Below are 20,624 nucleotides of genomic sequence, written 5' to 3'. Positions count from 1 at the left end.
ATCTGACATTAAAGCAGTTAGCCATCATCTTGGGCTATTTTAAGTACATGTACCATAATATATAATTATTGTTAAAAGGTTCCCCCTCAAATTTTTACCCTTTTCACATCTGCTTAGTTTACTTGCTCCCCAATTCCTCCAGTTCTGCAGCAGTGGAATCCCGCATGGTGGAATGCACATGCCAAACAGGCTGAGGCAGATCCGTGGGCTCTACCCCTGCGGTTGGGGCTGGTCAGACCTCCGTCCTCTCATCAGACTCCCATAGGCGTGTTGACAGAGCCTCGATCGTTTTGACTTGAACCAGCCGTGCTTCCCTTTCTAATTTTAATTTCTCTTGTAGCTGCCTCACCTTCGCCTTAGCTTCCATTTTGGCTTTTGTTGTTAAGCGAACAGTGGCAAGGAGGGGACATCTCACCGCAGCAGCTACCGCTCAGGCTTCTGATTTCTTTCTCTCATCATTTATCATGTGACTTCCCTTGCCTTTGTTGCAAGCTGTCCTACAGTGGAGAGGGGTTACTCCACAGCTGTGGCAATGGCCTGGGCTTCTCTCATGCCCAGGACTTTCCCCTACGTCCTTTGGCATTTTCAGGGTGTCCCCGTCCTCATGCACTGGGCCCCATCCATCAAGGGTGGTGGCAATTGGCCCCCACAAGGAGGACATCAGCCAACCCGGGATTACCCCCGTGGATTTCCCCTTCCCATCCCTCATAGTCTTGGCACTCACACAGTTTCCTTTGTTCTCCTGGCTGGCTCACCAAGAGTTCTGCCACATGCCCATCTGGGTGAGCAGTGTGGGATAAGTTGCCAAGACACCAAAGAAAAGACCTGGAGACAGCAAACAAAGCATATGGGTTTATTGGGAGTTACAGGAAAGGTCCAGTGGTGGCTAGCTGGACAGTGACCTGCACCCGCTATCAACCTCTGAGAGAAGCTTGCTTAAGTAGGCAGAGGAACAAAGACTGTGTGCGTGGCAAGGGGGATCGTCCTTGTATGACCTCCATTCCAAGGACCAGAGCCCCTAGAGGGCCTCTGTGTTCCCTCAGACCGCGAGGGTTTTGGTGCTAACTCTCCCATGAGAAAGCAGCTGGGTGGCCAAGCCCAGGACTGTGAGCATCATGAGTGCTGGCACATAGCGCAGACAGGAGCCTCAAGGACACATGGTTTTTAAAGGGGCATGCCAGCTAATGCCCCTACAATAGGTTATCTCATAGACCAGGGAATTGGGTGTCATTGGAGTGCTCATAGCTTAAGCGGCCGTGGCCATGGCCCAAGATGACATAGATGATATCTACACTACACTCAGTGGTAATCTAAATGTTCCTGTCCATTTCTACCAACTCTAAGAATTTTTGAGTCTCAGATGAGTGTGGCTCCAAGGGAGTCTCATATGGCAGAGAAATAGATGCTGATATCACTAACCCAGTATCACCATCAGAAGCAAGGCAATCACTCATTAGAAAGGGTGTCCTAGCTGGCATGATCCACCTGCTCCATGCACTGAATGAAGCCCGCCCCCTTGAGCTGCCTCTCCACTTTGCCTTGTATGTATGAGTTTTTACACATGAATATTGGGCTTGCAGAGTGGTGTCTGATATCCTGAGTGCAGATCTGATCTCTCTGAAGGCAGTCGTCTTTTCTCCTGCCAATCCCCCAGGGAAGAGATGGGTCAAAGGAAGAAAAAGGAAGCAGTAATTCAGAAAGCTGGCTTTAGGTACCAGTCTATCGCTGGAACTCATCCGCCCACCATATGAGAGTAAGTCCAGGGCCAGGAAGAAATAGAGTCTGCAATCCCCAGGGATCGAGCCATTTCCTGTAAGAAAATTGTTCTAGCTTCATGTGGTTCTCTCTATTTCCCTTTTGTTTATCCTCTAGGATTTATTACACTTTCATTCATTCTTCCAGCCTTCTCTGCTCTGTGTTGGAGAGTATTCAGTTTTGTTCAACAAACCTTTATTAAGCACCGTTTCTGGAGTGGGAACTGTGTTAAGCACCCAGGTATAAAGGTGAATAAGACACGGTCCTGACTTTAGGGTATTTCCAGTAGGAAAGAAAGAAAGAAAATAGAATTCTGAGATATTGCAGTAGATGATATTGGAGTATGTGGAAGACAAAAAGAAAAGTAAGTCAAGGAAGGGTGGTGAGAACCTGCTCAGAGGTGTGAAGATGGGAAATGATAACGGTAGTACATGATGGGCCTTAGCATACCTGCTTCATTCATTTAGTCCTCACCACAACCCTAGGAAGTTGATGTTTATTATCAATATCCTCATTCAACAAGCGAGTAAATTGAGACTCAAAGAGGATAAAGAACAAGCTGAAGTTCATTAAGTACCTATTAAGCAGCAGAGGCAGGATTAGGACCCAGGCAGCCTGGCCTCTGGCTTCATACCTTACCTCCATGCCATGCTGAGATATTCTGATTGTCCAGCCTGGGTCATGTGCCCACCCCAGAAGTGGAATGAGAGCTAACTAGTTTCCCACATAAAAATCATAGTATTAAAATCAGAAAAAAGAAAACTGGATGTTGGGCAAGCAAAATCAACAGTTATCTATTGTAGAATAATTTCAGAAATGCAGCTTTTCCTTTCTCTTGGATTATTTGCTTGGGATAAATTTCCCACAGATAACATCTCATGTTAAATGAGTTTTGATACAGGATGCCAAGTAGTTTTTCAACAGGATTGCATATTTCCATTGTGTTTGCCCAGAAAGAACTAATTTCACCACACCCTTTTCTGTGTTGGATGCTATTACATTTTTTAAACCTAAACAATTCTAATTTTATTAGACTCTATATTTGTATTTGTATAGTTTTCCCTTTCTCTTTTTAGAGCCGAAAACCCAAATAAGAGAGTAGTCAAAGTTGGTAACATGAACCTCTGAATCAACAGATGAGCCAGCTGGGCGCCCAGGGGTGAGGGGAGGAGCAGGTGTGCTCATTCATCCCTGCAGTTCTGGGAACAAGAGGGCTGGCTCTGTGAGAAGCGACGGGAGCAGCAGGTCCAGCCCCAGCCGGAGGTTCAAGTTTAAAAGCTACTTCAAATGCAAAGCCTTTTTTTTTTTTTTTAATTATTTAGGGTCATTTTAGCAGTGTTATTGCATGAAAGTTAGACTCAGGTCAAAATATGTGCGCATACACCAACAAAAAATGGCTAGAAAACCGTTGAGGAGTTTTGCGGCTGCCTTACTGGGTTTCTGTATCTCCATTTTTTAAAATCGTGACGAGGGCAATTTCCGACTCTCTGCCAGTAGTGCTGCCAAGTGCACACAGGTAGAAAAGGGTAGGCAGGGATCAGCGCTCTAACCCGCCGGACCCGGCGCCCCCTCTCCTTCGTGGGGCAGCTCCGCGCGAGGTCCAGACCATAGAAGTGCGGATACCTCCCAACTCCTAGAGAGGAAACGCAGACTCCCCGGAGACAGACTTCCCCCGGCGAGCCACTTCCGGCCACGCCCCACCCGCCCCCCTTTAAGGGGTTTGGCGGGCGACGGGAGGCTCTGTTCTCAAGTTGGGGCTCTTGGGAGGTGTACCGAGGGTTGTCGGGTTCCAAAAGCCGGGGCGGGGGGCCGCAGGCGGAGCCTGGTCTGCGGACCCGCACGCCGCGGAGTTGAGGTGAGGGGAGGAAGGCTTCACGGAGGGGTTACCTCGAAGCCACGGCGCCGGGGTCCTTTTCCCCCGAGTGATGCTTCGGGATCGTCCCCCGAATACCCAGAGCTATGGACTTCGTTCCTTTTTATAACTGCTGGAGGCCAACTGGCTCGTAGAAAATAATGGGGACGCCCCAACTTAAAAAAAGAAAAAAACATAATTTAGGGCCTGTTTTTGTGTATTTGAGAGAACGGCCGTCTTGCCCATTTTAAAACCAATATGACCTCAATAAAATAAAAAACAGTCAAGTAACTAAAACCAAAGATGTACCTTAATATTTGATTGCGGCCAGATCTGGGAGTGAGAAGTCAGGTCAAAAGCTGAGGAACCGTGGCCCTGGAAGAACAGCGGGGTAAAGGGGGAACACACAGAGCGCAATTTGCAATAGGACAGAAGGTACAGGGTGGGAGGGGCACGCCCTCCCTGCGGATTAAAATCACGTTCTCTTTCCAAGGAGAAATGGGAGTCTCGCGATTATAGGTTACTTGTGGGACACCAGCTGGGTTCTTTCTCTTCCAGGACGGCCACTTGCCGCAGGCGCTCACTGCCTGAAGTTTTTGAACTTGAGTGTCCTCAATTTTAAAATGCGCATAATGTCCGCCATCCTATCCTGTGTGTGTGTATATGTTCTTTCGTGCAGCGGATTTACCTTCTCCGACACTATAAGATTGTGTTACGTAGTATTTCATATAAAGAAGCTCTTACCATCCTGTGTTCCTGAGGGGAAAATAAAAGATGGACAAATAAGTTTGGGATTGGAACTATGGTCTCCTAGCACAGTTAATAATAGAATATTAAGTTGTTCTGAGGAGCCCTGCAGTAATGGAACTCGCCTAACTTTGTTTAGCCTGGTGTTTCTCAAGCATTTTGACCACAGAGACTTTTGAGTTAACACCCTAATAATATCTCTCCAACGCGGTTTTTCCCAGAACACATTTTGGGGAATGCCGACACAAAGAAGTCATTCACCTGGGCACGGAGCTGCTCAAAAGGCAGTCTCGCTTCTCACAAGACATTTCAGAACTACTTTTTGAAAATCATGTGACTGGATTTCAGTAAGGATAGTTTCAGTTTTACAAACGTTCGAGAAAACAGTATATAATTAATGAAGCACGAACAAGCCAGATAACATTTGGAAAAGGAAGTGAGACCGCCTGCCCTTTCTCCTACGTCTGTCATGGACAGGAGATAAGGTCTCAACATTGAGCAAATATTATCAATATATAATTATCTACAAAACAGTGGGAATAAGTATTTGGAAAAAGTGTTAATTATTCCAAGTGGAAATTCTACAATTGAAGGCTTCATATGACAAACCTAGGAAATTTGTTCATGGACTCCTTGGAGGACCTACTTTAGGAAGATATGATTAACATTTTCTCCTGTGAATAGAATGTAGCTAAAAACCATGAAAGTGTGTTGTATGTAAGTATTAAGTGACATCCGCTGGAAACTTGCCCTGAAATTATGGAATAAAATTTAGTACAAGGATTACCTTGAACTTCATTCAAGATCGCTTAGTTACTGAAGTAACAGTAGAAGCTCTTCAGGAGGTAGTTTCACATGTTTGGCACAAACCTCTGTCAAGATGGGCTGTGAAGTGACTCACTAGTATGTTATAGACTTGCAGTTTCAAGCAAGGCCAGCCTAAGGATGACAGTAACGCTGGAGGGTCTTGTTCCACTCCGGTCATCCACTCTATAGGGCCGGCAACCTGCTTGCATTAGTTCACACAGGTGAGCAGGCTTCACAAGACACACTAATGCTAACCAGACTCAAAAGGGACTAATGTATAATTAATTCCTGGAGTGTTAATTAATTCCTTTCTAGTGAAAAATATAATTGTCAGTCAGTTGGATAATTGTATTTGCCAATAGTCGTTCCTTCTTGAAGGGAGATCTACATGGGAGTCCAGATTCTTATGCTATGCTATATTACATTGGAGACACATGGCATGGAATCATACCAGGGAGAATGATAACCAAGTTTAATGGCATCCAGTGTCATTGGATGTACGTGTCATCCATGTACGGATGTACCTGTCAGTTTGGCTAGATAATCATCTTCATGGGTAAAAAGCACTCTCCCAAGGAGCTAGAGGTGAGAGAAGTCATTTTGTCTCTGAACATCCCTTTCAGAGATACCCTCCCCATATTCTTTCTCAAGCTAGAGTACAATGCAGTTGACTTGGTTTAACCTTTTCTGTTTACAGCCCTATCCCGCTGTGCCTCCCTGGAGGTGACCGAGTTTGGATTTCGGGTCTTCACAGACAGTCTCTGGGCTCCTTTCTATTGATAACTGATTTCATTCTGTATGTTTGGTCTCCTAAAATTTAAGTATCTATGGACCCCATATAACCCAAGAACCAAGACCTGTATTAATCTGATAATCTCCTTTTCTCTGTGACATTGTACTTGATGTTAAGATTAACTACACATAATTTTGTAATCAAATAATACCCTTCAACTCTATAGGACAGATAGTCCAAACCCATTTTGTTCATTGTTGAGATATTATAGCTATCATTATTTTGGTACCTTTTAGGTCTTTTCTCCATTTTTAATTATAAGTTCCAGTAGTGACTGGCTTTGTGTATATTTTATACGTGCTCCCAACAACAGTTGTCATATATCTACATTGGTAATAACTTATTATATCTGAAGAGTGGCCCGAAAGAGAAATAATTAGGAATTTGAAGAACTGTTGGGGTTGGGCTCAGCAGATCTCATCTGGGACAAGTGAACAATTCAAGGACCCAAAAACCTAGGATCTCCATGCTCCACCTGAGCAAGAGAGGCATGGGATAGAGATGATGGGAAAAGACGACGATTGGGGGCAGAAATGCAGCCAAGAAAATAACACCAGCCAAGAGATCTTATGTCAGTGCTTTAGGAAATTCTTATAACAGGTGATGCCAACCTGCCATGAGATTTTGAGCAGACTGCAAGAGCTGTGTCATGAAAGCCTGAGCCCAGACATTTGTACAAAAGAGCAGATACTGGAGCTGCTCCCACTGCAGCATTTCCTGACCATTCTGCCCGAGGATGACAGACTCCTGTGGCAACGTCATCTAGCAAGTGCAGAGGGAGCTGTGATTGTGTTAGGAGCTCTGGGGAGATGCAGGATGATGCAGGACAGTGGGTGAGAGGCAGGAGGTTTGAGCATGTGGAGAGTTGGCAGGGGACGGGGGTCAGAGGGCTCGGACCACCAAGTTCCAGCAAGGTGCATAGTCCCAATAATGGGAGGAGAGATGCTAAAATGGTCTCTGCTAGGCTGGAAAGTATTGGTCTCTCTAGTCCCTTAGAGCTTTCCCTAAAGCTTGCTGCCCTTAGAAGTTAATGAAGATTCTGACTTCATGTTCTTTTTTCTTGTATCCTTGGAGATATTGTGTTTTCTTCTAGGGTTTTCACTACAATTTTATGCTGATTCCTTCACAAGCACAACACTACTACCTGTTTTTGGGTCTCCCTATGCATGGACAAGAAGCCGTTGCTTCTAGAAAAGGCGTATGTGTCCCAAGCCAATGGAAAGAAGACTTTCAGGACCCCCAGCTCTATCTAAGCATTACAGATAAGAAGAAAGCTTGCTCTAAGAGGAGAGTTAAGGTGAGAGACTTTCAAGTATGAATACGCAGAACTCCATCCAGCTGGAAAGAGAGGTAAGGAACAATATTCTCTCCAGGGCAGAGGGTTCCCCAGACCCCAGTTGTAGCACAATACCTTTGGTTCATTGTCATTCCAGTCTCCCCAAAGCTTTGCCTTCACATTGCCCTCTCCTTGAGAAAACACTGCCCTAATATACTTGTCTATTTTCTTAGTGGAAAAAAAACTCTGAGAGCCATATCAGGCCTCCAGCACATCCCCACAGATACTCTTCACTCCAGTCACACCAAATAGTTGCAGTTCTCTGAACATGCTGTCGCCTTTGCATATGCTGTTCCTTCTGCCTGGAATCCTCTCCACCTCTAGCCACCCAGCCAACCCCACCCACACCCACACAGCACACTCAGTCCTCTGTGATCTGGGCACTGACGACCTCGCCAACCTTCTCTCTCACGATATCTCCTCCATATCCGTGTGCCAGCCACCCCAAACTACACACACTTCTCCAAACGTATCGAATTCTCCCCACCTCTCTGTCTTTGCTAACAAGGCTCCCTCTGCCTGAAGCCCCCTTTCTCCTCTTTTCAAGCTGTTAATTATCTCTTTAGCTTTCAAGGTTCACACCAAGCATCATTTCCCTCTAAAGACTTTCCTAAAGCTTCCCCACCCAGAGTCAATCATTTCTAGGGTGCAATTTCAATTAGTGGGTCCTGAAATTAACTTAGTGGGTGGGGCCAGCATTTTTTTTTAAAGATTGGCACCTGAGCTAACAACTGTTGCCAATCTTTTTTGTTCATGCTTTTTCTCCCCAAATCCCACCAGCACACAGTTGCATATTTTAGTTGTGGGTCCTTCTAGTTGTGGCATGTGGGACACCGCCTCAGGATGGCCTAATGAGCCGTGCCATGTCCGTGGCCAGGATCCGAACTGGCGAAATCCTGGGCTGCCAAAGTGGAGCGCACGAACTTAACCACTCGGCCATGGGGCCAGCCCTAGGAGCCAGCATTTTTTTAATGGAATGTCATGGATTGGAGGGCATCACATGTAAGTGCATCAAAAGGATTATTTCCTAAAAGCTTTGTTTCAATTTTATGTGTACTGGATCACAATGGAAAATGTATTTCTTGTCAAAAATTTGAAAAATATGGTATTTGAATTTGATAGAGACTGAACCCTTTTCCCATCGGTACAAAGAGGATAGTACCACTTTCAATATACCACTTTTATAAGCTCTTGTCAAGCCACAATAAGTACTACTGTATACAATAACTTGCTGGGTAATTAAGCAAAGACCAAGTAATTCTGGTTGGTTGGGTCCTGTCAGGCAGGCCTTAGGCGCAGACACTCTTGATGGCACCAGCATTGCAATCTCAGCAAGTGCCAGCAAACTGGGGGAGGCACTATCACCCTAAAGAAGGTGAGGACAGGTGACATCCTGGGGAGCAACTGTAGTCCCTCACCCCCACTCCTAACCTGGCATGACCTGTAGTCCAGAGCCGCTGGGCAGACTTGGAAGTTCAATGTCAGAGAAAGGCAAGCTCTGAGTCAAGGCTGCCATCTTCATCCCATCCTCTTGCAAAAGAGGAGAAAGCTCGTGTAAAAAGCCACGGATGGGGTAAAAGAAGTCATGATCCAGCTTGAGAGTCGGAGAAGCAGCCATTGCACTGATGGTCCAAGGTGAAACATTAACCTTTCTGGGTAAGGAAGTGAGACCGTGAGATAGAGACTGACAAGCTTCCTGTGCCCTGGGAATATAATTAGATCCAGAGACTGGCCAAAGTCCCCAGTAGGGGAGTAGTCATCTAACAACAGCCATCAGGAGGACACACACAACTGAGAGCAGACAAGGGGGCGTCCAGAGACACAGGGAGGCGGACGGGCCCTGCCGCTGACTGCAGGGTGACCAACGTCAGGCCGTCGACCTGGTCTAGGTCTCAGTCGCTTCCTCAGCAAAATGAGAGGGCTGGCCTGGATGACCTCTAAAGTCCCTTTCACTCCTGCACTTCCAGGGAAAACGTCCAGGGACAGCTGAGTCAGAGTGTCAGCAGCTGAGACACAAGCAGAAGACACAGCCATAACTAGAGCAAAGAGGCAGTCAGGCCTGATCCAAACCCTCCCGGCAGTTTGCTGGTTCTGTGACCTTCGGCAAGTTACTTAACTTCCCTGAGCCTCCGTTTCCTTATTTGTAAAATCAGGAGAGTAATAGTATTTTCTTCACAGAAGTGTTGGCATAATTAACGTGACACTATATATAAGTCTCTGGCAGAGAACCTGACAATAGTAGGTGCTTAATGAATGCTGAAATTTTAATATTCACTCTTCCCTCCCAAAGAGCTTAGGGCTCTTGCTGCCAGACTAGTCAGCAATGTCACCAGCCCTTCCTTCTGGTCCTTCTCCATGGGAGGCCGAAGCACAAGGGACAAGGGTGCCTCAAGAGAGGCCCTGCCGCCATGACTAGGCAACTTCTCAGAGCAGCCCTCAGAAGCCTTCAAATCAACCCTGGGAAAAGCAAGCAGGAAGAGATGCTACCAGGGGTCAGATGGAGACTTTCCTCCCTAGGCGCAAAGGAAGCCAGAGTCTGACTAAGAGACCCTGGCTTGGTCTGCTGGAACCAGAGGTGAACTGAAATGTGGAGGGCACCTTGATTGGAGGGAGGGGACGGGGGGAGACTGTGATGGGGCAGTCAGCGAGGTCTGATGAGGACAGCCACATAGCGTAAAGTCACATACGCTTCTTCAGGAAGCCGTCTGGCTGAACAGTAAGGAAAGTGTTCATGCTATGCAAAATTCTGCTTCTTTAAATAGAATTTAATGATTTAAAATATACATGCCACATTCTGTTTGCAAAAATCATGTTTGTGAAAACACGTACAGAAAGATCTGTGCATATTTTTTCTTTTTTTTTTTTTAAAGATTGGCACCTGGGCTAACATCTGTTGCCAATCTTTTGTGTTTTCTTCTTCTTCTTCTTCTTCTTCTTCTCCCCAAAGTCCGCCCGTACATAGTTGTAGATTCTAGTTGCAAGTCCTTCTGAAGTGCTATGTGGGAACACCACCTCAGCATGGCTTGATGAGCGGTGCCATGTCCACACCCAGGATCCAAACCAGCAAAACCCTGGGCAGCTGAAGCGGAGTGTACAAACTTAACCACTCGGCCATGGGGCTGGCCCCCATATTTTCTTCTCTGAGTCAATATATTTCAATAAAAAAATGTGCATACATATGACATATTAATCCTAATGCGTTTTCTTTTGATCTCCCTTGCCTTCATTCAGGATTCTCAATGGATGTTTCCCAGGCCTTTTACCCTCACCCCATAAGAGGCATTACAGTGTCCCCCAATTTTATGATGGAGAATGCTTTGAATAGGGAAGGGGGATAAAAGAAAGGCCAAATATTTTGGCCAAATGTAATTTTTCTGCTAATTAGTGTCATAAAACAACCAGCAAAGATTTTTAAAATAATTTCCTGGTCCCAGCAGGCCAGAGAGAACTCATTCTCACTAGGTCTGCAGAATGAAAATGAGTGATCCTATTCAGAAACATGGAAATGCAGGAATGAATGGAAAACACCAGAAAGGATAAACATATGGGTAATCAATCCAACAATTATCATGTCTTGTGGAGTTTGAATACATGTGTAGAACTAAAAATGTATGACAATACCACAAAATGAGGAAGGGGATAAACTTTTAGGAAGCTGGTTTTCTGAGTTTCCAGCAGTACTGGGAAACTAGCAAAAGTAATCATTTATGAGACAGAAATAAGATAAGACTACATGTTGTCTAATCTCTAGGATAACATCTAAAAGAAAATAACGTATAACAACAGAATATTAACCTACAAGTTTAGAGTGGAGAGTAGAGTAAGAGAGACTACTGTATTAATCCAAAAGAAGGCAAGAAAGAAGAAGGAACATAAAACAGATGAGTCCAGGTAGTTAGTGTCAAAATTTGTTAGACACCCAGTTGGTGTCAGAGAATAGAGACTTGCTTGGTGTCAGGAGGAAAGAAAAAAGCCTCACTCGTGCATATTAACGCAAAATCCTAAATAAAATATCAGGAAATAAAATCAAGCCTCTACCTAGGGTTTATTCCAGGAATGCCAGGGTGAGTCAGTATTCTAAAATCAATCAAGGTAACTCACACTTAGTAGAAAAAAAATAAAATCATAAAACTAGCTAGGTAGATACATCAAAATGATGACCTCAGTAGTTTCAAAAAGTGATATTCAATTCATCTCTCCTTCCTCTAAGTTCTGTCCCTCCAGTTTGAATTAATTTGTAGAAAATTGTAGTCCCTTCCAGGCCTGGCTGCGCCATAGGCTGCACCACGTGTTATGCTGCAAGGGCGCCTGATTCTGAAACCACAGGATCCTCTGGTTCTGCGTGTCTTTTACTGATGCTTTACTCCGCAAGATGAAACAGAAGGAGGCTGGCAAGCAGGTGCTACTGAACAACTAATTATGGTACCAGGTACTCTGTAGGTACCAGAGGGACAAATATGAGCCAAGGTCCCGGAACATTAACTCATCAGAGGTCCCACTGCTGAGAACTGGCAGGGCTGAGAAGTGAACCCAGTCAGTCTGGTTCCAGAATTCATCCTCTTCATCATTCTGTGACACTAACTCTATATCTACATAACTAACCAGAATACTGAGCAGTAGGTGTCAGATACACATAAGTTACACATGCTGTGAAAGCACAAAGGAAAGACACTCATTCTCACTGGCGATGGGTTAGTTCTGGAAGGCTTTTTAGAGAAGGACTTAAAAGATGAAGATTTTAACTGGCAGAAGATGAGAGTGTGTTAGGACAGACTGGGTTATGCCACTGTAACAAAGGTTTAACCCAAAAAAGATTTATTTTTCCTATGCAAATGCTAATTCAAGTGGGGCAATATGCAGGGCACTCGCTCAGTGTCATGACTCAGCGATCCAGGCTGCTACGGCCCCTGATCCCTCATTCCATCCCACACTTTCACCATCACTATGCAGGGGAAGGCACCAAAATGTGGAGAATTCACATCTGCCTTTCAATGCTTTCAGCCTGGAAGCCACACACATCATTTATGCTTGTGGCCTGTTGGTTCTAACTAAGAGAGCACATGAAATGTTTGGTGAGAACTTATTGCCTCTGCCACAGAGAAAAGGGACATTCCAGACTGAGGAGCTAACATGTGCACAGGCGTGAAGGGTTAAAAATGCACAGTATGCGTGGGCAGAGCAAATAGATCTAGAACCCAACAGGCCTTGAATGTCATTTCGCAGGTGTCCTAGTCAGCTCGGGTTGCCATAACAAATGCCAGAACAAATACCACAGACTGAGTGGCTTCAACAACACAAGTTTATTTTCTCACAGTTCTGGAGGCTGGAAAGTCCCAGATCAAGATGCCAGCAGGGTTGGTTCCTTCTGAGATCTCTTCTCCCACAGATGGTCGTCCCTCTGTGCATATGCCTCTGGTGTCCCTTTGTGTGTCGTAATCTCCTCTTCTTATAAGGACAAGAGTCAATTGGATTAGGGCACACCCCTAATCCACCTCTTTAAAGGCTCTGTCTCTGTTATGGATGGATGTTTGTGTCCCTCCAAAATTCCTATGTATAAGCCCCAATCCCTGTTGTGACTGTATATGGAGATGGGACCTCTAAGGAAGTAAGTAAGGTTAAATGAGGTCCTAAGGATGAGGCCTTGATCTGATAGGATTGGGGCTTATAAGAAGAGACACAGAGGGGCCAGCCCAGTGGTGCAGCAGTTAAGGTCACATGTCCACTTTGGCAGCCCAGGGTTCGCCAGTTTGGATCCCGGGTGCAGACCTACGTACCATTTGTCAAGCTATGCTTTGGCAGGCGTCCCACAAATAAAGTAGAGGAAGATGGGCACAGATGTTAGCTCAGAGCCAGTCTTCCTCAAAAAAAAAAAAAAAGACACAGAGAGCCCTCTCTCTCCCTTTGTCCCCGTGAATACACAGAGGTCACGTGAGGATACAGCAAGATGGCAGCTACCTGCAAGCCAAGGAGAGAGGCCTCAGAATGAAACCTACATTGCTGGTACCTTGATCTTGGACTTTCCAGCCTCCAGAACTATGAGAAAATAAACTTCTGTTGTTGAAGCCACTCAGTCTGTGGTTTTTTGTTACGGCAGCCCGAGCTGACTAGAACAATCTCCAAATACAGACATATTCTGAGGCTCTAGGAGCTAGGGCTTCCACACATGAATTTGGGTGGGGACAAAATTCGGCCCATAACAACAGACGACTGTTGGAGAGGAGCAATGTAGTTTGCCTTGTTTTACAAGATTATAGATGGTAGCAAAAGGGAGGACAGATGGGACCTAGAGAGCTGGTGATAGTGGCGGTCCAGGCAGAGGCAGTGGGGACAAGAGAGAACGGAGACTAGGAGCACCGTGGATGTGGACTCTTGTCCTTGGCGACTGGATATGATTCAGTGAGGGAAAGAGACCCTGATTCCAAGGTTTCCAGCCTCCCTGCCAAGCAAAGAGTGGTATCAGTAGCCAAAATAGGAAACACAAAAGCAGCAGCCTGTTTGGGAAGAGAAAGACTTCCGTTTGTGCTCTGCCCCAGGAACAGACACACAGAAACGTCTAGGAGACAACTGGAAATACAGCCTCAAGCCCCAGTGAGGGAGGGAGAGTAGCCCAGGATGAGGGCACGGCGTAAGCAGAGGGATGGGGGCGAGAAATCCCAGGGCACGTGCAGACACCCACAGTAAGAACAAAGGTCTTTCCTTGCCCCTGAACTCAGTCCTTCCCACCCTCCCCACAGCCACCTCCTTCCGCCTGCTGCATCTCCACCCGGAGGGCCGTCAAATGCAGCCAGCACCGCACTCCGGCCAACCAAACCCAGAGCCATCCAAACAACTGCTCCCTCTTAATGCAAGTGTTGCCATCTTGCAGTAGCTACTTCCTATAATTCATCATAACTCTATGCAGCACTGGATGAGCCCTCATTCACAAGGACCTTGTACATGCATGAATGTACCTGTGGTCTGAAAGGGGCCACTGGTTTTCCCAGCATCAGGGAAGCTTTCTATGTCACCTGTGTGACCCTGAGCCAGTTATTTACCCTCTCTGAACCTCAGTATTTCCAACCACCAGGGAAAAAATGTAATACCTGCTTCATCTATTTAAAAGGGTAGTTGTGAAAATCAAAGGAAAATATCGAATGTGAAACAGTTACATAATGTCTAAGGCAATATAGGAACAGTGACAGCTGGGGTGGGAGTGGGAGTGATAGCAGTTATTGTCACAATATGCCCTTTAGGGACCAGTAATAAAGCTAATAAAGCTACATAAGAAAAACTCAGATAGACAACCTCATCCAGAGAGAGAGATTTAATCAAATGCTTCTTATGAAGTCAATTCTAAGATTGCTACAAATAAACCACATAATCGTTGTCCTCTGGGAGCTGGGGTGGCCAAGTATGTAGACAGAGAGATTAACACACAGCACAGAATAAAGTGCGCCCCCTCTGGATGGTACAGATCCGAAGTGCACAGGCACTCAAAGGGAGCAGACAAGGAATGCTTCCCGGAAGAAGTGGACTTGGAAGGGAGCCCATGATGTGGTCAGGTAGAGAGGAAGGAGGTGTACACTGACCTGGCTGCATTTCAGGGAAAGAATCCCGTAAGGGGAGCCCTGACTTGGAAAATTCGACCCGCCACCTCCCACACAGCCAGCCTGCTCCTGAGCTGGAAGGCCCCACCCCCCCAAGGAGAGAAGGAGCACAGGACAGCGTCCTAAGGCAGCGCTGAGGGCTGGATTCCCTTTCAACCGCTGCTGCTCACCCAGCATCTGCAGCTGAGCCACGGTCTCAGGAAGCGGCGGCATCAGGTGCGGGGTCAAGGCCACCACTCAGCCAGCAGGGAGACTGGCCGGGCCCACACAGCGTCCGGGCTCCTCGTGTAAGAGTGACTGCGAGCCTCACCCGCGTGGACACTTTCTTGGCTCACGGAATTGTTCTGGAACAGAAGCTATCCATTTGGAGCTGTCATCCCCGGCCTTCTGCAGTGTCAGGGCCTGGCAGCATCTCGGGGCCCTGGGTCAGCCGAGAGGCCCGCAGCAGCGAGGGGAGCAGAGGTGACCCCAGCAGGGTGTGGGGGGCTGGGAGGTGGCCCCCTTCTCCTGGAGCGGCCCAGGAGGCTGAGGAGCCACAGGGTTCAGGAGTGACTCCTTTCAGCAGCAGCCAGCTGTCCGTCCTTCCCCAACACACACACGCACACACACTCTCACACCCTGTTATTCTAGTTTCTGATGACAGGACTTAAAACTCTCTCCTCTTTTCGCTCATAACTTTTTTCCGGTTATAAATAACTTTTACTGAAAATGCAGTACTTCACTGAGTGCAAAGACTGTCTTCTTAGTGCAGAGTCAGAAGGACCTAAAAGTGGAGGGAGGAGTCTGACCTGCTTTGCCAGTTAGAGTTAAACTTCTCTGATAAAAATATCAGTAGGTTCATTCCTCTCCCTTTGTCTCAAAAAAAAAAAAAAAAAAATCAATCTAGGAAGAATTTGAAACTAAACTTCTCTTCAAAGGAGATTAAGAATAAGTATTTTTAAAAACACAATAGTGGCAGATTTCTTTCCAGCAAGGAGGTCCCACTTTGTACAAAGCAAAGTTTTGCCAGGAAGAGGGGAACATGTGAGCGCTGTGTATGTTTACAGGAGTGGCCATGTCTGAACATTTGTGTCCCCCAAATTCTTATGTTAAAACCTAACCTCCAAGATGATGGCATCAGGAAGTGGGGCGCTGGGAGGTGCTTAAGTCCTAACGGCGGAGCCCTGTGAATGGGATTAGTGCCTTATAAAGGAGACCCCAGAGAGCTCCCTCAGCCCTTCCGCCACGTGAGGACAGAACAAGAAGTCTGTGACTGGGAGGAGAGTCCTCACCAGAACCCAACCATGCCGGCACCCTGATCCCGGACTTCCGGCCTCCAGAGCTGTGAGAAATAAATCTCTGTTGTTTATAAGCCACCCCACCCATGCCATTTTTTTACAGCAGCCCAAACGGACTAAGACAGGAGTCTTCCCATCTGGGTACAGAATAATTTTCCTCAGACCTTTTCTCACGTAAATTCACTGAAGTGCTTCCCCAAAAAATCATAATAAATCTAAAGTGCAAAAATTATGACTGACTTGTAGGGTCTCGAAGAGGTGATCTTGGCCATCTCCTTGTCTTACACAGAAACTCTGCCCACCAACAACAGAAAATCTACCCTGATGTTAAAGCTCTCTGGGAAGGGGGCTGCTGTGGCCTCTCTCCGGGGCCCCCTCATCTTTGTGTTCTGTGTGCATCCCTCCTGAGGTATCTCCTTTCATCACACAGTGAAGACCCCGTGGCCCTTCCCCACACTGTCACCCCCAACACACACACACACTGTTGACCAGAACACAGCCACGGCTTCCTGGCTCTCTCAGAATCCTGACTTCTTCACAACTATTTCCTGAGGCCACAGACAAATCCTGCCAGAAAGAGGTCATCCTTGGCCCCTAAACAGGCCTAGCATTTCCCCTCTCAGATGCCAGCTGACTGAGGTTTGACATCAAGCATTTCAAAGAATCCAGACAGTTACTAAAAGTATCAGAAAGCGATGGCTTCCATATCCGGTCCACCCACGCTCACGGTTTCTTCTCACAATCAGTGACTGTCACTCTCCATAAGATCTCAGGGAGCAGCGTGTTCCTCTAAAGCAGAGAGGGTGCCCTGGGGACAATACCAATCATGTCCTTTGCGGTGCAAAGATGTAACAGAGATCTAAAACCACTGCATTCTCTTTCCTAGGAGGAGCTCACGTCCCAACTACCGGTCACAGCCCAAATGCCCAAGTCCCATATGCCCAGTTGGCTGTGTCCAGCCTCAAAAAAGTCCTCATTTTTGTTACATTCTCAATAACCATTGAGAACCACTCTCAAGTCTTCCAGAACCTCCCTCCAGAAGCAGAATCGCCCATTGGCCATCACCATCTGGGTCTAGTCAACAACGGACATGCAATAGATCCACAGGTAAATGCATGTCCCTCCTCCTGCTGAGTCCCGGCCCTCTTCCGGCACCCCAGCTGCCTCAAGAATACCTTCACGTCACTCAAGACCCAGCTGAACCACCACAGAAGCTTCCAGAATTTTTTCATGATATTCCACACAGGATGAAGTGAATGCCCCCACTTAGGCACTTCCTCTACCCTCCAGGTGTCTGTCATGGCACCTGAGACACGTCATTGGGTTGGGGTATGTGGCTGTCTCCCACTACCAGACTAGAAGCCACCTGAGGACAGGGACCGTGTCCCAAATGGCTTTGTTATCCCAGCGTCTAACTATGTCTGAACACAGTAGGTGCTCAATAAATGTTTGTTAAATGGAGGAAACTATAAAAATGATGCAAACAATTTTAAATGTGCCCAAGCCTCCTGAAGACCCCTACTCCTTGTAGTCCTCGCCCAGGCCCAACTGTTTCCCTAAGTCGAAGAGGAAAGCATTTTAGAGGGCTGGAGGAACATCTTTCCACAGCACCACTAGATGCTGCCAGGACATAGGAGATGACAGGGCAGAACTGGAACAGAGCCAGAGGCCACAGTGGGCTGCCTAGCCATGCTCTTCGGTCCACCGTGTCTCATCAGCTAACTCCTCCCAGGCAAAGCTCCTAGACTGTGGACCCTCCACCTCTTTCTGCCACATCTTTTTTTTTTTTTTTTAATTTTCTTTCTTTCTCTCCTTTTTTTTTTAGTGAGGAAGATTGGCTCTGAAGTTACATCTGTTGCCAATCTTCTTTTTTGCTTGAGGAATATTGTCCCTGAGCTAACATCCGTGCCCATCTTCCTCTATTTTGTATATGACATGACACCACAGCATGGCTTGATGAGTGGCGTGTAGGTCCACGCCCAGGATCGGGGCCTGTGCACCCCAGGCTGCCAAAGCAGAGCACGCAAACTTAACCACTACACCACTGAGCCGCCCCCTCTGCCACATCTTAAACAAGCCCAGGACCCCTCCCTGGCAGGGTGCCAGTCACCAAGCCTTGCAACAGAAATCAGAGACGGTGGCAGTGTGGCTGGTGGGCCTGTCTACCAGGGGTTGCAGTGGGCCTGAGACAGAGGCATCAGAGCCACACGAGAGAGAAGGACCCTTTTGACCTTCTGACCAGCACCTCTCTCCCCGGCCCTGTGACAAGCCTGTCATCTCCTAGGCAGCTGGAGCTGTAAAGCACACAGGAGGACCCTGGGTGAACTCTCTTAGCTCAGGGAAAAGAAGACACCCCATCCATCCCTCTCGCTCACATCAGAGTGGTCTTGTGAACTTGAATCTGACCACATCACTCACCTGCTCGAAATTCCTCAGTGGCTTCTTTGGGGAAAAATCAGATGACCTTTGAAGGCAGTTTGCCTGCCTGTCCGGCCACACACTCCTCTTATATAATAAGCTCAGCAACAGCGAACGGCTTGCCTCAGACGCACCAGACCTGCACATCCCTCTGGCACACGCCCCTCCATGGCCTTGGTCCTCCTTCCACCTTTCCTCACCCGGCAGAAGACCGGCATCCTTCAATCTCAGCTTCAAGGCTCTCCTCCAGGTGCCTTCCCTCCTCCTCATGCAGAAGCGTAGAAATGGAAGCTCCTTCCCACTGCATGCTGTCCTCTATGTTTCCACCATTGTGGTGGGCCCAGCTTCGCCGTATCACACCCACAGTTCTTCCACGGTTGGCCCTCACTAGCCTCAGTTTCCTTACCTGTAAAATGGGGATAATAATTGAACTTATCTCGTAGTGCTGCTGGGAAGATTGATCCTGGCAAGCAGCAGTAGGGGTTGGGGAGAGCCAGGGAAAGAAAGGAGAGCAATACAGGGTGCACCCATGAGCAGGTCATCCTGTGGGCCGCTGGAGTTCTATCCTAGTGGGGCCTCGGGAGAAACGGATTGGAACATGCTCTGAACAGTCCCGTCAGAGGAGAGGAAGCTCTGTGTTCATCTGGCAACTCCCTTTTGTCATCAGCTCCAGGATGATTCTGCTAGGGGTCAGGGGGCATCCACTTCCTGGCACTCTGGCCATATATGTGCCAGGCATGTTCCTATGGCCAGAGAAAAGCCCCTGGGCAGAGAGGCTCAGGTGCTTGCAGTGGAAGTCTCTAGACCTGGGCAGGATGCTAACAGCATCTGACACCGTCTCCCTCCAGCTCTGCCATTGGCTGGCTGAGTGAGCTTGGCTCATCTAGAAAGTCAGTGCATCTCATTAGGTCCCTTGTGACTGGTCAGGTGCTTAGTCAGCCCACATCCCCCACGGCTGGGCTGCCCTCAGTGGGTCACTTAGCTTCGGGGGCCTCCGAGGACGGGGCCGGGGCTGCTTTGTTCCTCACTGTATCCCAGCAGCTAGGGCAACGCTCAGCACACACTAGCCGCTTACTGCCCATTGGTTGACTGACCGACCCGCCTGGGGAAATGATGCACAATGAGGTCATGGACAGAGAAACCCAACATTTAGACTCAAACCCTACTAGGGTCCCAGGCAATGGAAGATGGGGACCCCTGCCTTTTCAGCTGCATGTATGCTGTGGTCTATACGTGTGATGTAAGTTTTAACTTTCCAAGATGGCACTTCAGATCCAGAAACGGCCACATATAGGAGCTATGAAGATAATATTTGGGGGTCTTGTTACCTTACGTGGCTCAGAGCTGGAGTGGACCCAGCTAACTGCAGCCCGTGCACCTCTGCACCGGGTACCAGGCTCTTCACCCTCCGACATTCTGCCCAAGCAATGCCGATTCTTCAGGACCAAGAGGCAGCCTGGAAACCTCAATAGATATTATCACAAAACATCGAGCAGCACTAGTGGACCACAGGGGATGCCCTCACTCCTCCACTCCTGCCCACACGCTCCGAGCATCCCCAGCATCTCCTCGGACACTTCCCAGAGTTGGGTCCCTGCGCACCTCCCAGGGCCCAGGGGATGGGACCGCGCTCACCTTCTGGAGAAATGCCATCCTCGGCCTGTACTGCTGGCCTTGGTGTCGGATCGTCATCCTGGACCCTGGATGAATTCACAACCAGAACACTCGCGGTACAGAAAAGCACAGCCCCGGAGCGCAGGAGCCCGCGAGCCCCGCACACGCCCTGGCGTCCGGGGGAGGCGGCTGCGCGCGGCGGGCTGGGGGGCGGGCGGGGCTGCCGGCGGCGCCCCCTTCGCTCCCGCTCGGCACGCGCCCCCGGGAGGGCCGGGATCCGCGCCAGCCAATCCGCGAGCCGCGCCGCGGGCTCATTAGCATGGGCTGTGCTGGCGCCCACCTGCCGCCAGGGGGCGGCGTCCGGCTCTGCCGGGGCCTGGGGAGTCTCAGGCTGAGGCCCGCGCCTTGAGGACCCGCGAGTGAAGGATCTGTCGCAAAG

At 48.0% G+C, this 20,624-nt stretch overlaps 1 long non-coding RNA gene across 1 annotated transcript; it reads right to left on the bottom strand.

The window, feature by feature from the left end:
• Positions 1-8,198: 8,198 nt before the first annotated feature.
• On the bottom strand, positions 8,199-18,752 carry LOC124232838 (uncharacterized). The gene is made up of 3 exons (XR_006886919.1): positions 18,572-18,752; positions 18,361-18,447; positions 8,199-8,240 (listed from the first exon to the last, which is right to left on the bottom strand). It is a non-coding gene; the product is annotated as an uncharacterized LOC124232838 (long non-coding RNA).
• Positions 18,753-20,624: the final 1,872 nt, after the last annotated feature.

This window comes from Equus quagga, unplaced genomic scaffold (genome assembly GCF_021613505.1).
Source record: "Equus quagga isolate Etosha38 unplaced genomic scaffold, UCLA_HA_Equagga_1.0 130001_RagTag, whole genome shotgun sequence".
NCBI classification, from domain to species: domain Eukaryota; kingdom Metazoa; phylum Chordata; class Mammalia; order Perissodactyla; family Equidae; genus Equus; species Equus quagga.
The sequence above is the reverse complement of the archived record's forward strand: the minus strand, read 5'-3'. Positions and strand labels throughout refer to the sequence as shown.